The sequence below is a fragment of the Ixodes scapularis genome, unplaced genomic scaffold (assembly GCF_016920785.2).
Source record: "Ixodes scapularis isolate PalLabHiFi unplaced genomic scaffold, ASM1692078v2 PGA_scaffold0__279_contigs__length_252992795, whole genome shotgun sequence".
Classification (NCBI taxonomy): Eukaryota; Metazoa; Arthropoda; class Arachnida; order Ixodida; family Ixodidae; genus Ixodes; species Ixodes scapularis.
The window spans coordinates 163157764-163175116 of NW_024609835.1; the positions used below are offsets into that span (position 1 = coordinate 163157764).

The following is a 17353-nucleotide window of genomic DNA, read 5'->3' on the forward strand; positions in this document are numbered from 1 at the left end:
CTATTCTGTAGGCGGTCGGCAAAAGAGTGGCCATGGGACCCTCTGATTCTTTGTTAGCCACCGGTCCGTCCGTCCAAGGGCCGTTTACCGGTGGCTTTGCTCGTTTCCCGCACGGTGCGATTCCGTGTTCGGCCGCTCCGGGCACTGGCGAGCGAGATGACCGGGGCGATTGCACCGAAAACATCTTGTGTCGTCGCCTCGCTGGGGGTTCCGCCGTGCGTTTTGGTTTTCGCCGGCTCTGTCGTAGCGTGCATCGGCTCGCTGACCTTGAGGGAGCCTCGTTTGCTCCTGCCTCGCTGCCTCGTTGGGGCGCGAGTCGGTGGTTCTGAACTGCGGCGTCGGCCGGCTTGTTCGTCTACCGTAGGAGTACGGGTCGAGCGCACGATCTGAGATTGCGTACGTGTCTCGGCCCCGATCTTCCGCATAGTTTGCGGAATCGTAGCGCCTCGGTGCTCGGGATGGCGTGTCCCCGCTCCACGCGCAGCGCGGTTCGAGGGCCGCTGACGCTGGAGGCGGAGGCCGGTACGCACGGGCAGCGAGAATGTCTCCCTGAAGGCGCCGGGCCTCGGAGGCGAGCTCGTTCAGGTCGCGGAAACGGCTGCCTCGAAGATACGCAGCGAAAGTCGGGTGGCTTTGGCGTATGACGCGTTCCACTCGCTCTGCATTGGAAGCTGAGGGTTCTGCGAGCTCGAAGAGCTCTTGCATGGCTCGTACGAACTCCAGCAGGGACTCGTCCGGATGCTGGGTTCGCTGTTCGAGCTCCCGCCGCATCCTTCTCTCATAGTCGGCGGGAAGGAATTCGCGGCGGAACGCCTCTCGGAACTGATCGAGCGTTCCGGCGGGTTGGTCACCGACAAGTCGGAACCAGCGGGCGGCTTCGTCGACGAGCGCGATTGGCAGAATGCGCTCAAGTATTTCACGATCGGACATTCCCATCGCGCGTTGGTACTTCCGTAAATCGTCAAGGAAGTCCGTAGCGCTCGCTTTGTCTGCGTAACCCCGATAAGTCGGGACGGGAATTCGGACCGGAGGTCGTTGGGCCTGTGGTGCGAGTGTTGTCGTTTGCAACGCACCTGTCAGACTCTCAATCACACGTGCCGCGTTTTCGAGCAAGGTGTGATGAGGCGCCGCAGCGGTTTCTCCGTGGGGAGACCGATAGGCTTCGCTTTGTGCCGGCGGCGGAGCACGCGTGTTCAGGGAAGATCCGGGAGCGATGGCGCCCGTTCGCAATGGCGTCAGAACCACGCTCGGCTCCAGGGGTACGTCGTAGGGCGCTTCTCGTTGGAGGGTTGGCATTTCGGCTTCCCGTTGAAGTGGGGACCAAGCGAATGCATCGGCCGCGGTCGCCAGCGTGAGCAAATCCGAGAAGTCGGTCTGCATCGTCACGGTAAGCGCTGGTTGCGCGAGGACTCGTCACTCGGCAGCAGTCGCCACACACAGACGTGCCAGAATTCTGGTCGTCAGCCCTTTTGTTGGGCGCCAAATTGTGGTTCTCCTTAGGGCCACTGCCTTTGGGAGTACCACGTTCGCGGCGAGACGCTCTACCGCGAAGCGGGTTCGCACTCACGTGGCATGCTGCTCGTCGAGCGCAATGAGACACCAGTCACGTTGGTAACGGTGATAAACTGTTTATTTACAATGAAACAAAATAACAACAACACAGCGGCTATAAGCTGGTGAACGCCGTCGGTGTGGAGATCGCCCACGGCCGAACGGTCGTTCACACCCGATCGAAAAGACCATCAGGCTTTCCTGATGGACCATCAGAGTTTCTTGATGGTCCATCAGACTTTTCTGATGGTCCATCAGGCTTCCTGATGGACCATCAAGAAAGTCTGATGGACCATCAGCCCATTCCTGACGGACCATTCGACTTTCCTGATGGACCATTAGACTTCTTTGATGGCCCATCAGGCTTCCTGATGGACCATCAAGAAAGTCTGATGGACCATCAGCCCATTCCTGACGGACCATTCGACTTTCCTGATGGACCATTAGACTTCTCTGATGGCCCATCAGGCTTCCTGATGGACCATCAAGAAAGTCTGATGGACCATCAGCCCATTCCTGACGGACCATTCGACTTTCCTGATGGACCGTCAGACTTCTTTGATGGCCCATCAGGCTTCCTGATGGACCATCAAGAAGGTCTAATGGACTATCAAAAAAGTCTGATGGACCGTCAGATGCGTTTAGGTGGTCCGTCAGAAGTTCCTGACGGCGCCTAATGGTCTGTTGGACATTCTTGGTGGGCCATCAGAGGTGGTCCGATAGTCCATCAGAAGTTTTATGTTTCACTTCGGGTCCATCGAAAGCGTCTTATTGCCCGGCCGTCGGGACTTTCTTTGCACACAATGTTTATCAGTTTGGTTAATTGTTGCTCGCGGTATTCTGACGGCGCCGTCAGAGGCGTTTAATATAGCATTTGATATAATATGGGTCGTGACATATTTGCCAGCATCTGATGAGTCGCGGGTTCGCGTGCTGACACAACTAATATGTCACGCGCGATTTCTCTTTACACACGTACGTGCCCCCGATTCACCGGCAACTGTACGTTCGTCTGCAATCAATCATACGCACCGTGGAAACCCGTACTTACGGCAGGGTTCATCGTTTCGCATATGCTTCATCACGCCTTTCATTACCAACGAAAAGTCGGTAGACTTTCCGCCGACACTTTGTTTTATCGACACCGCATCCCCGAGCCCCGCGACCGTTGTAGTGCGCATCGGACGGTCGCGGCGGCAATTAAGTTCGGCTTCCAAACAGACCGCGCGGCCATTGCTTTGCTTTACTTCGCTCGAAGGTTAAATAATCGGGGGAATGCGCCACCGCCTCGCTGAATAAGCAGCCCGAAGTCCAGGAGGCTGCGCATCTTGGCATATGCTACAAAATAGGCGATTTCAGGCTATGTCGCGAAAAAGAAGCTGTCGATGAATCTCGCGCCGACGAAACGGTAGGCCGATAAAGCGTGGAAGTGTCAGTCTATGAAGCGACGTTCGAACTTACTTCCGGGCTTAGGGCACTACTTTAAAATGTGACGAGCATGCCGTTTACGATGTGATATGTACATTTCGTCCTTGGGGTCTCTTTTATTTTTAACAACTCCACGCATGTTCACCAACATTTATCTTAATTCTCCGTTTGTGATATACGAGCCGTATGCATTAAAGCTATGGAAAAGAATCACTCGGAATTTAGTTAGCATACATATGAAATTAATTTGTTGTAATGCAAACTCGCAGGGAAATAAAGCACATGCAATCATATATATGTAATCGCGTTTAGTGTTTAAACCGAAAAAAAAAAGTGTTTTGTCCCCTTTTTTTTTTTTTCTCATGCCCCGTTTTGGGTTGAAAGAAGACGCGTCTAAGTATTTTCATAGAAGTATGCTGAAATCATTATTCAAAACTCAGCAGTAACCGGAAAAGGTGAGTGTTTTTTAGACCGGTGGGATCAGCACTTTGAGAACGGTGACTCGATTCGAGCTTTACAGCCGAGTTTAGCGAATACTCAAGATACACAGTGCTTGAAAATGTGGCGTCAGTTGTCTTTCAGCACTCCCATGAGATTGACTGGCCGATGTTAGCTACTGCAGCCCTGTGTCTCCTCAACTTACCAGCCTAAAGTATGAACATCGAGAGGGTGTCTTTTTCTTTAAAATCAGGGTGATAAACAGAGAATGAACGCACATTTCCGAAGGAAACTTGTGCAAGTATGTGTGTATCAATTATAATTAGACAAAGTGATTGCCCCATCAGTGAGACATAAGATGCTACCCGATAGGATATCTCACTCGTCTGGGCTTGTAGGTGCATTGTTTTTTCTACCATGTTTTGTAGAAAAAACATTCAAGAGTTTGTATGTGTTCTTTTATTTAACAGTATTTACAGTATTTTTGCCATTGTATTTATATTCGTGAGCATGTGTTTTATTTTGTGTTTCCCTGCTATAATGCTTCGATGCTGCAGGTTGTTTCTGCAAATAAAATAAATAAATAAAAAAAGTAAATAAATACTAGTAGACACATGTCTAACAAAAATATCTCATTTTTATTTACATCTGTTGTAATGTTTGAGCCCAATCAATTAGTAGTCACCCACAGCACACAAAAGAACAATCAAGATGAATACAATATAGTGTTGAAATAAATGGAGATAGCGACATATTCGAAGACAAAGCTATTAGGCAAGCAAGCTGGTTGTTCGGCAGACTAAAACCTTAGACGGGGCAAGAAAGGAGGACAACAGAATAACAAGATCTGTCAGTCCTCTTTTGCCTCCCTCTTGGGTTTTATGATGCCGGGCGACATTCACGAAAAACAAAATGATAAGCTTATATGTTCCCAAATGCTCACAAAAAAAAAAAAAAAGCAGACACGAAAACTTGTTTAGAACAGAAACTGAAAACGGTATGCCGACTTTGAAAAATATAAAAGTTGAAAGCAGCATGCTGAAAATTCAAACAACCCGACTTTGGGCAATCTAATAGTCATTTCATCATAAAGTGGCCTTCAGGTTTGCAGTCGTTTCCCTAGTTGAGCATCAACTATAGCAAAATCATGCAATAAAAAGTAATGAATAAAAAGATTGCCTGTATCATTGAAGCAGATAGGTACTCAATGTAAGCTAGATTACCAGTAGTATGGTAACAAGTCTATTCACATTTCTGGTGACAATTACAAGGCAGCATCTGTATGATCCAAAGTACTGCACAGTCCCTATGTGTAAATTGTGAGCATACATAATAAAATAAATGTCAAAACTATATTACCCGTCAATGCCGTTTCATTTACCACACTATGTACAAAAACAAAGTGCCATGACTCATTCATATAGCTAGAAAATTTGCAAATCAGTTATGAACAGACATTTTTAATTTTAAAAAAAACTTAAACTTGTGGGCTTCACAGTTGAAAGCATGCTTAAATATATCAGAGCGACCCATAGTGCACAGCCAATGGCTTCATAGTTGAAAAGGAAAAACCAGATATGCAATGCCACATGATAAAAAGAATCAACAAAAATGAGAAAACAAACCACATGTCAGCATCAAGTGAAACCACCCTATCAAGATGCAAGCAAGTTAGGACAACTACAGAACTGAAATGTATCAGACACTATACTAATTTTCACCTCAAGAAGAATATTACAAGAAATTATGGCTTTATGTAGTGAATTAAGATACTCGTACAAAGGTGAATCGTAAAGACTTTGCCCGTTTTTTTTTTAGCCAAATTACGGCTATAAATGCGAAGTCAACATATTCATTCCCAGCGGTGGACCTTTCATGGACCGTCCCGGCCTTCCCTGTTGGTAGCTCTGCAGCACAGCGCTGCTGTCAGTTGTTGAAGATGGCAGTTGTGCTTCACACATCCACGGCGTACGAGCAACAAAGTGTGATTCGTTTTCTATGGAGCGAGGGATGAACACCCATCGAAATCCACAGGCAAATGCAGCCCACGTGTAGGAAAAGGTGTCGCTTTGAGAAGTGTGAGGTGGTGGTGGTGTGACTCCACAATAGGCCGTGAAGTCTTGTATGACAATGAGCATTCGGGGAGCCGGACGAATTCTACCACAGTGGCATCTCGAATTTAGTGCTGCGATGGGACAAATGTCTAGACCGGTGCGGGGACTTTGTGATAAAATAGTGTAAGGTATGTAGAATAGTATGTATATTTGTAATTACCTGTATGTACCTTATTTTGGCTAATAAAAATAGGGGCAGAGACTTTATAATTCGTCCTCGTATGTGCATTTAAGATCAGTCGTTATATCAATACATGCATCTTTGAAATTAAAATAACTGTCTCTTTGGCACAGGTATTTCGTTTCAGGCTCTTAAGCACAAGGGGTTCAAACCCTAGGTAATTCCTTCTCAAAGCCGCCGTTAGGATATTGCTCAAGGTCTTAGTTCCTTTGCAACATAAATAATCAATGCTTTCAAATTCAAAGCAGTATTTTTCTCTACAACCAAATATTCTACACACTTTTACTTGTTTTTTAGATAAACAGTATGAATGAAATCATAATGCAGAGCAAAACCATGTCAATTGCAGCATTCCCTACTTTATAAAAAAAACAATATTGCACTAGTCTTGATGTTATTGCCCTGCATTACAAAAAGGAATTCAGTCATTTTCCCTCTTAAAGGGCAACTCCGCTTCATTTTTTATATTTAGAAAACTATGTAGCCCTCTTCAGTATCATATAGGAAGACCCCATGTCAAATATTACGATCTAATTCCGTATATATATTTAATAAACTGGCCAGCAAACCTTCAAGCGAGCCAAGTCGCCGAAATCTGCCAACTCTAGCGTGCGGCGCGAGGCGCAATCACCAGCGCAGTCAATGCCACAAAGATGGAGCGGCCAACGTTGAGCCACTACGTCAGAGCCATGCATACGTCATTTTCACGTTTTGCTTGTTTTTACTTCTCAGAGCGAAATTGGACGACGACGTCATGAGTTTCTCCTCCCGGTGTTGGCTGACCGGGCGTTCACGTGATCACCGTAACACGGATGCGCCTGGGATGCGCTGCCCTGCGCGCTTATCGGTCTGTTTCTCTGCTCCTTTTCTCCTCTTTCGTCTTCTCCCCTTGCCCCTCGCCCCCGCGTCCAAAAAAAAAAAAAGACCTTGCTTGGTTTTTTGCTCCCTCCCGAACGTCACAAGACCACGTGGTTCGACGTGACGTGCCATGACTCTGACGACCCGAGACCAATGTTGCCTGACGCAACCGAAGTTTCGGTTTCGGTATCTGCTGATGTTTAAATTAGGATTACACAAATAATATTCCACATTTCGCGAATCCGAAGACGTAGAGTTGTTTAGTAGTGCTTTGTGAATGTGAATCACATGGAAGCCTAAATTTTTCGGAATTGAGCGGAGTTGCCCTTTAAAAGAAATTTGAATGTTCCTCCTAATCTTTTTTTGCTTCTTTCTGTTTAGTCTAGGCAATGTGGGTTCGGTCTACTGCACAAGTACATTTCACCATCCTGCTGGATGAAAACACACTGATCTACAATGTCAGCAGGATGGTAAGAACACAAATTTGTATCGGGGGGTGGGTGCTCACACTTTTGGGTGTACCTAACTTCCCCAAAACCACAATTTGACATGACTAATTCCTGACAGACTAGCACAATTCTCTTTACTGGAAAAGAAAACGAGAGGATACTTTCTAACACACAATAGTTACCATCCATCATCTTAAGGTATGCTGAACAAGTTTTTTGTGGGCGGGCATAGCTAGCTGTATGAAAAACAACCGTGTCTACAGAGAGGCGGTCATATGCAGATATCTGAGGTAGAGCCCCATACTTTTGGAACAACATTTGCTCCACAGACTCCCTCAACCTAGGTGCTCTGGGGGCACCTAGCAGATGCACACCAAGCTCGGGCTTGTGAAGAATCTGAGTCATTTTCTGGCACCTCTGAGTGAGGGAGTCTGAAAGATGCACCAGACGCTTCGCTACTGTCAAGAATGACTGCATGATGCAGCGCTCTGCAATCTGCTGAGGTACACCCTGCGCAGCAGTGACGTGCCCCAACAGATGTCCATTTCCGTTTTCAAAGGGGAATGTCGAAAATCCCCACAATGGGCCCAGCATCTCTACAGATTTGGAAAGATGAAGAAGCTGGTGTACATTAAATGTGGCTGCAGATTGGCCATACAGTCGAACAATCCGTTCTACAAACCTGAGAAGAAGTTTCTCTGCCTCTGCAACATGAGCATCCGTCACTCTAGTGCCAAGCAATAAAAACATTGCTTGGCACAGCAATGAATAATGATGGAGATACCGAGCTGGCAGGATGTTATTAAGGCAAGGCAGGGAGTAGAATAATAACCAGTATTGCCACTCATTGGCTTTCCAATGAGCTCTCTCACTTATAGGCCGGGGCAACCTACAGAATGAGATGGGAGGCCGTATCTGAAGGATGCGAGAGTTCAATGTATCTATTGCACCTCCAATGTAGTACGGAGCCCCAGTTGCACTCAGCCACAGTTCTGTTAACTGCTTTGTGACGCCCTCCAGGACGCAGTGCATGTAGTCCGGGGGCAGGCACCACACGAGGTCGAATCCCTTCAGAGGAAGGAGCACCGAGGGGCCCTTGATGCCATTGACTGGCTGGCCTTGACGGAAGGCTGCCTTGGTGTCCTTAACAACGCCCGTGTGGGTGCGGTCCTGTGCAGGGCTTCCATGAAGAATATATCGAAGTGTCCCTGAAACAAACAAATATGCATTATAAGACCTGTTATTACAGTCTTCCATAAGATATATTGGGAAATTCTTTTCGTAGCGTTAGGTTTTGGCTGAGGCACTCGCATACAGCCAAGTTGCTCCACCTACCATAGTATGCCGTGCATCCGCCCATACCACACTAAGTGCCCATACCCAAATTTGTAAGATCTGAGAAAATATGCAAAGTACATTCATATGAAAAATTGATGACCGGACAGGCACCCATCCTCCATTTTTTTGCGATTATCTCTAAACTTTGAGTGGGTGCTCGCCCAGTATTTTATAGTAAGAACATAGGCTTAGGCAGAGCTCACCAATGGCTCTACATGACATTGGATACATCACAATCAAGTAGGCAAGCTACTTGAAGGAGAGCTTGCAAAACGGAGAAATTAGTGTGCCCAACTAATGCTTTCTGAATTATAAAGGTGCCATGTGATTGAATGAGTGAATGTGTGTTAATCTGGCCTGAGCATGCCTGATTCACATGTCATTCTTCTCAATGGCAACAAGACCGAGCTTGAAACGAATATGGCCAATCAGTGAGTGCTAAAGTACACCTCCAGTTGGTTCACACATTGACACTGACTGTGCTGCATTGTGCTCCAGACCACTATGTGTCATAGCGATCCACCCAGCATCTTGTCTTCGGCAATCATAATGCAGTCACTCACTCTCAAAGCACAAATGTGGGAATTAGCCTTTACAACCGTTACTTATATATTGCCGATGAAATGCAATTTCACTTGGGAGCCGTGAATATCACCCCGAAAGTGGAAATAAACCTGTTGCGAGTTGAACGCTGTCCATGTCTCACGTGTGCTTTTGTGAGTGTCCTTTGTGTTGCTTTGCATTTGCAAAACCAAGACAAAATAAATTAACTGTTTGTGGGAATCGAACCTGTAATCGCTATAAAAGATTGAAAATGATGTTAAGACGCTGTCACTTCAGGTACTACTACTCCACAAATTTTTCTTATTTTTTATCTTTTGAGGCACAGGAATCTTGTTGGCTGTTTATTGTGATGTATTTTTCGAGCCGAGTGTGGGGCTGCGTTTGAGCCACGCATAAAAGCTTTTGAGAGTTCCTTTACACAGTAAACCTATTCTAGAGGAGAGATAAAAATTATCAGAAAATGATCAGGAAACATTAAGTAAGACCTTCAAGGGACCATGAAGGCAGTTTCGAAGTTTTATTCGACGATTGAAATGGATGTCAGGCACGCCTCAGATACTGTTGACCAAGTTCTAGCCCGAACAGAAGTTTGGGTGCCGCACCAATCGAGCAAACAGGCGCGGTAATAATAGCGCCGGGAACGATGCCTGAGACCCCACCGAGGCGGCGGCAGAAAGGTGAACTAAAGTGTGCCGAAGCGTGACGACAACAAGCTCCTCGTCTGGCGATTGGTTCAAACGATAGACGCGCTCTTGGTTTCGATTTCGGTGGTCAGATGTGATGAAAAAAGTTTATTTGAACGTTGGATAATATTTTGAAGTTGTAGTTGGGAATTAATAGGTTTCATACCGTGTATAAAAGCATAACCTGAAGCGATCCCTCCGTTTGTCACTGGTTGAACGCATCCCGCACTGCTACCTCGGGCGCGTAACAAGCATCAAGCAACCATGGACAAAAAAAAAAAAAAAGGTACGAGCGCCGGGGGCGGCGGATTTTTGGTTTTGGTTTTGTGCGTCGTCTCGTGTTCGCTTTGCAAACTCTCACCAATCATGCCACGTTTATGTGCAGTAGTAGGTTGTGCGAAAGGTCGGCTAAAGACATGCGGTCGATCGGGCGACGTTAATTTGCATAAACTGCCGACCGATGCAGCAATGCGCAGCATTGCTGCATCGGTCGCCAATCCAGAGTTCTGCGTCCTTAGCAGCATCTCCCGTTCAGTCGGCGTGAGGTCGCTGATTGGGAGCTCAAACTCGTTTGCGAGCGCGGCGTTGTCGTCCATTTCTTCCAGGTTTTCTTCACAGACCGCCGTGCACTAGAGCGAACCACAGGAACCACACTGAGTGGGCACTAAATCCTACCGATGCCGACAGTGCTCCCTGACGTCACTTCTCTTTCCAGAGGCGAAAAAAGGAAGAAATCTGAATGTTTGTTTCGGTTTCGCAAATTTATTTTCAGGTCCAGAAATAAGAGTCACAACGTTCTAGAAAAAATTGTTTGGCATGCCAGGACCCCAATGCTTCCGAAAACACCTTATTTATTAAAAAAATTAAATTGCCTTCATGGTCCCTTTAAGATATGAAATCTGCACTTCACAAAGGATGTTCTTAAGTCATACCCATTAATGAGAAAAATAAAAGCTAACTCTATTCCAAAGAAATTTGTACATACCATTCACGAGTGTCCCCTCCTCCAGACACCAGGAGCAGCCGAAGTAACCATTGAACTGCTTCATGTTGAGCAGCACTGCTCGTGCAGGCGAGTCCACTGAGCAGCAAACTGCGAAGACTCTTGAAATAATGGGATCCCCAGCATGACTCCAGATGATGGATCCAATCTTGACAAACTCTTCTACAAACGTCCTCATGAAGAGATGTGCTGGTGGGTGTACCTTTGCAAACCACAGTCCGCCAACGATCACATTTCGAAACCGCAGATGTATTGGCAGCTCATTTAGTATGACCTGAATCGGCCACACCGATGATTTACTCGATTTGAAAACTGGCGAACCATCTGTGTTGAGCGTCACAGTTACGTCACTCCAAGCCATTTCCATTTGTCTCCTGATGCTCTGATACAATCTCCCATCGAAGATGTCAGTGTAGATGCCAGAGGCATCAGAAAAGGTCCTCTTCAAAGTGTGGCAGAGGGGTTCTGCCAGTGCTGAAAACATACTGTGGAGCTGCCTCTTGATGTCGAATGTCAGGAAGAAGTGGCCCTTTGCAATCAATGTCCGTGGTTGGTAACTCTCCTTGCATGACTCACATGTCACTTTCTCCTCAGGCTTGTTTGATGGCCGAATGCCAAGGTAGGAGAAGCAAATGTGGCAGTAGAAGTGAAACTTTATGGTGCTCATCTTTTGTCTCCACAGCTTCCTGAACATATACTTTGAGTCGGGAACAATGGTGGCTCCAAAGAGTGTGTTGATCAACTTCAGTATGCCGTCAACCTGCGTCCAAGAAAATCCTCCGCTCACTACAAGGCACAAGATTAGAAGCACAGCCTGTGCCTTCGTCATTGTCTGGTTTGGTAGAGCCTCCTTAGATGCCCGTTCAAAGTAGTCTCGAATCTCAGCATCTTCATCATTAGCACAAGCTTCTTGGTCCTCGATGCCATCTGGTGGTGCTGCATCGCTAGTTGGGCTTGCAACCGATTCCTGGCAGTCGAAAAATTCATCGCTGCAGGGCTCCTGGATGCAATCGTGTTCAGTATCAAAACAAACCGAGCTTTCAGCAGATGAGTCCTCCATTGTGCCACCTTGGCCTGACAGCTCGGATGCCATCGGCGTGCAGAGGTCATTCTGTCTGCTTGAACCACTTATCCTGAGAAGTTCTTCCCGCTCGGCCAATCCATTCAACGTCAGATCAGCATTGGTGGAGTCCGCTGAAGATTGATCGTGAATTGGACCACTGTCGTCAAATAGTGCACGGTCGTCGGCTGGGGCAAGTTCGTCAGTTGAACCGGCTGGGGCATGGTCGTCGGCTGGGGCAGGGTCGTCGGCTGGGGCAGGGTCGTCGGCTGGGGCAGGGTCGTCGGCTGGGGCAGGGCCGTCGGCTGGGGCAGGGCCGTCAGCTGGGGCAAGTTCGTCAGATGAACCACGGTCGTCGGCTGGGGCAAGTTCGTCAGTTGAACCACGGTCGTAAACAGAATCATGATCGCCATCTGACACTCTACTGTTTTTGCGGCGGTTGCACAGCGTTTGCCTTGGAATGGGCGATTGTTCCCCAGGTGCCATATAATCCCGATAGTGCCGTTTTCTCCCGGGAGGCATACCGAAGGGTGAAATAATATCGAGATATCACAAAGAGTAAACAACTGCCATTAAAGCTTAAAACAAAAAAGGCTTACGATGAGGAAGTCAGTAAGGAGACGAGGCGTCAGAGTACGGCGTGTAGAGCCAGAGCATCACGTTGCAGAGTACCAGCAATCCCAGCCAGAAACGAAAGCCTACGACCAGCAGCCCTAATTATGAGTTTTAGTGGCGACAAGTCTCGCACAGCATTCAGAGCACCTCGAAAGTCTTGGCTTACCAACATCCAAATAGACGGTCGGCTCGGATTGGATTGGATTGAATTTTGGAATAGTTTGGAGACATGGCTTCAGCAATTAGAAATGAAGCAACGACTTGCAATTTCACCGCAAAACTATTATACACTTCAGATAAACATTTTAATTCATACATTTCACCTCGAGAACCACTTCAAATCCACGAGCGGAACTCACCCTTAGCTAATTGCTACCTCTAGGTCTGACGTGCGAATCGTTCAGAGTCTGACGATTGAACAACTCCAGGGACGACTATACGACTTATACGACTTATAGTACTATTACAAATGAGAAGCAGCAGCTTCACTTTGTTAATTGTCTTTTTCCGTTCACTTGCTCATCGACAAGGGTGACCGAGAACGGTAAAAGAGAGAACAATCTCCACAGAAGAAATAAAAGCTGCTGCTCCTTTCCTGTCATTCCGATCTTTTCACAACCACAAAGAACGATTTTGCGCGCTGACTGCCAATTCTCTCCTTCCCTTTCCCCCCCCCCCCCCAAAAAAAAAAAAAGAAAAAAAAAAAGAAAAACCTACTAGCAATTTTTTACAGAAAAAAATAAATTCACGGGCACAATACGCAGTTTAAGGTGCTGGCTTTCATGTTCACAAACAAACGCAAATTAAAAAAACAAAACAAAAACGAACCAATGCATATGTGGCCCTCAATAGACCTATTGCTAAATTACCCAAGCATCAAGGTGGATGCAGGGATTGGTGTTCCACGCGCCACACGCGCACGCCTTCCCCGTATAAAATATTTGAAGTAAATAACCAAAATAAAGCGTTGACGAACGCGTGTGCAAGAAGTCATTTGTTTTAGGGGTTTGCCTTAGAAAAGTTACTACTGCTGAGGCCAGCACGTGTGGCGGAGCGTGGAACACCAATCCCTGCATTCTCCTTGATGGTTGGGTAATTTATCAATACGTCTATTCATTCAGCTAATCATCCACAAACCAACTACCTCGTTGCCACAGACGTACACAGCCAACACAGCCGCGTACGCGTGTACTTAGGAAACCGATACGGTTTCGTACGCGCACACCCCTCCGGCCACTTCCACAAAGAATAAAAATATATACGTATAAAACAGCGTGGAAAGAAGGACTGCACTTTCGACGATGGATCTTTCTGGAAGGCATGTGATCTGCACTTGGCCTCTGGAAATTGCGAATTGGAAAAACATGCAGAAAGCAAAAAACAGGACTTTCTCGAACTTAGCTTTAATTTTGTTTCGGGAAAGGGGGGGGGGGGGGGGGGGGCGGGCTCGGCTTTACATTGTTCGGCATTGTCTCGGGCTTTGCCTTAAATGACGTTATACCTTTACCAGCTCGTTTGCACCCTTTAGATTTTTTGAAATATTTTGAAAAAAAGTTTGTTTCGGTTTCGGTCGCTTGACGGCATATAGGCTTGACGGCGTCACGGAAACGATGGAGATGCCACAAATAATTTATGTGTCTTGATTAGTGCAACATTTATTAAGTTATATTATCTATTAGAACGGTCGGGAATACAAAAATAATATTTTTCTCTAGTATCTCATCTACTGAATTCACTTTTTTTTCCCATCTGCCAACACTGCGTTGGCAAGATGCTAACCTCATATCCAAATCCAAATCCAAAAGCAAACACGCGATCCATCGCGGCCATTTTATTCGAGTTTCTTTTGTGTATCGGTTCCTAGTGTATTCCCTCGTATTCGCGTTTTCTACTGTAGTACTGTACCGCGTATTTCTGCATCTTTCCCGTGTGTTTTGTTTTTTGTACGTTTCATTCCTCGCGTCCCTCCCAGTGGGCATGTTCGCCAAAGTGAAATTTCTGCAAGATGGCAAAGTATCAATCGTCCAGACAGCTCTTGTGAAGAACTTTCATCCAGCCAACGTGGCTGACTTTGAAAGGAGGACGACTTACAAAGTATTTTGGGATGGGGACGAAAACACTCGAGGTGGATACTACGATGCAGAGATCATCAAGCTGGCGGGTGAGTGATATATCCACAATGGTGGTTCAACCCTCTAGACACTCGTTTGTATGGCAGTTATGCGAATTGTCACTGCACGTCTTGGGCGAATGCACACACGGCGGAGAGTACCGGGTCGGTCAAAAGGAGAGCAGAAAACAATATTAAGTGCATGTAATTAATTAGCGATACGTTATTTGACGTTTTAAGATGTGTTGAGCAAGTATGTTTATTGGAAGAATAAGGCTATACGCACGACGTCCTGCACCTCGACCAGAAAGGACTCGCGACGCGAAAAGTTTTGGTTCTCGTATAAAACCAGCTGTCAATACGAGATTAGCGAAGTTGCACGGAGAGACACCGTCCGTCTTTTCGCGGTGAGGGCCATTGCGCACTGGCGCTCACTGCCTACTAGCCTCACCCAGTGCTCGCCCACGTCGCGTGAAGAAATGGAACTCTTCGTCGAGAGGTGGCCAGTCATCTCCGCCACTCGCTGTCATAATCCTTGTTGTATATGTGCAGTCGGGGCGGGATGGGGCGGGGGTGGCCGGTCGACGGTTCTCGGGGCGCCGCCGGCGCTGCGCTGGAGCTTGGAGCGCGCCGGACTGGGGTCGAACACATTCGAGTAGGATGTGTTCAGCCCTAGCTCGGCGGGTCCCGGGCTTTGGCATGGCTCTGGGGGCCGTCCGCCTGCTGTTCGCGTTTCTTTCCGTTTCTGACTGCATAGTGTTGTTGTCATTAGTGTTTATTGTTTATCTACCCCCCTCCCCCTCTTTTGTTGTTGCTGTTATTTATCTCCCCCCCCCCCTCTTTGTTGTTCCTAGTGTTTATTGTTCATCTACCCCCCCCCTTTTTTTTAAATCTAGTTTGGGTTTTGCAGGCTGTCTGGCTGCCTTTGGCCTTTCTGCCGCACCCCCGTCTCTCCCGAGTAGAAATAAATAAAATGAAATGTAGCATAGCATAGAGGTAATGCGTCTCCCTCAGACACAGCGAACCCTGGTTCAATCCCCATTGTCAACTTACTTTTCTTTTAAATTTTTTTTTTTTTAACATTGTGTTTTGTCGAGGCATTTAGCAATTTCTTTTGTACGATTAACACTGAAAAAACCGAATGTTTTTGACGAAACTTCGCTCAGCTAATTGGTTTGGGACTCCCTTTCCAGAGGTGCATGGGGGACAGCGGGGCTTGGGTTGCCGGCTGGATGCTTCGAAGCGGGGTATACGGGGGGGTTTAATAGTTTTATATTTAGCAGCCAGCAGTTGCATACTGTCCTTGCGAGCGGCGTGGATGCAGGGGGGGAGGGGGGGGTTATCCCACCCCCCCCCCAGCATCCACACTGTTATCCCATCTACCTAAGTCCCTAACCACTCATGTTCATCTGTGCTGCTAAGCACAATTGAAATTGCTCCCGTGCTTGTCTAAGACACGCGCTGAAGTGCAATGAAAACTGATCTCAGCTGCTCCTAGCCTGCTCCAGAACGTAGTTTTAGCTACTCCCGACCTGCTCCAAAACAGCTGTTTCGGCTGCTCCCGTGGCTGCTCCCAAGTACATTTCATGAGTTCCACCCCTGTCTCCGTGTCGTGCGTAAAGCCACTTCCGATCAAGGTGCACGACGTTGTGCGTATAGCCTTAGTCTTATTGCAATTGTTTGTTAGTGTTCACTGAGCAGGGAGTGACGTAGATACAAGCGTTCGTCGGCATTTTTAGTACAGTTCCAATAGGTCAGTGGTCTCAAACTCGTTTGAGGGTGAGGGCCAGATAGCCCATACTGGAAAGTTGGAGGGCCTCCGTAAGACGGGGGGGGGGGGGGGGGGGTAGGGGGGGGGGTGAACATTTTAATGAGAAGAGACCTCGTGCCCTATGCTTTTTGTAAACTCTCAGTTTTGCCAGTGACATTTTTAAATTTGATTTGTGTATATGACAACTTTGGGCACTGACCTGATGTGATAACAGAAATTAAAATTACACTGCCCCGCCAACGTGCTGGCATTTTTAGTAGAACAAGAGAGCAAGTAATCTATCGTTCCCAGCTCAACATGTCTTTAAAAAACAATAATTTAATTTGGCAGTTCTTGAATTCCTCACTATTTTTATTATAACACTCTGAACAAATACTCGTCTTTTATTGTGATGTTTTTTTGAAGGTGAGAATCCCGAGCTCATGGCTTTATCTTTAGCACTTGCTCCTGCTAAGCGAGAGTTTGCGCAGCCGAAATGTATCCTTCAACGAATAGCTCGAGGTTGTAGACAGGTAGCGGAATTTTCGTACATTACAGAAAAGCTGGGAAGCAAAGAATAAAGCGAAACAAAGGGCAAATTAACAGAGAAAAGTATAAACCATGTGAAGAGGTGAAAAGAGCGGAGCTACTTTCCGAGCGAAAATGAATCGACGAGATGAGATCACTATGACACATGTCATTTCTAGCGCTCGAGACATGAAAATCGCTGAGGAGCGGGCCTGCGGGCCGCTTCTCAGCGAGTCGCGGACCGCGTGTTTGAGACCCCTGCAATAGGCAGACTGCCAACTGTCAAAAATCAGCAGGAAAGTATATTTAAGATGGCATTTCGAATTTATTTGTTGACTTCTGATCACATGTCCACTAGATACCAAGGAGAAGCTGTCGGAGCCATCAGCCAGGCGGGAACGGGCATCAGAACCAGCAGCCAAGCGGTCCTCCAGCTTAGAAAAGTCAGGAACCCTGACGAAAGTGAGTCATGATACCTATTCAGGGGTCACACTGCGATTTCGAGACTTCAGACATATAGTTGTGGGAGAGTCTCAGTCGCTTCCAGAACGAACAACTATAACCTTTTTTCCTTTCTGCATTTTTTTTTTTTTTTCAACTTTTACTGTCCCGAGCAAGCCTTGCACTGGAGCAAGATTTCGTCCCACTGGTTCTTGAGAATTTTCTTTGTTTTAAGACGATCA

At 46.9% G+C, this 17353-nt stretch overlaps 1 long non-coding RNA gene across 1 annotated transcript; it reads left to right on the forward strand.

Moving 5' to 3' along the window:
• The first annotated feature begins 14099 nt into the window (after positions 1-14099).
• Positions 14100-17132, forward strand: LOC120838331. The gene is made up of 2 exons (XR_005715077.3): positions 14100-14443; positions 17029-17132. It is a non-coding gene; the product is annotated as an uncharacterized LOC120838331 (long non-coding RNA).
• The last annotated feature ends 221 nt before the right edge of the window (positions 17133-17353 follow it).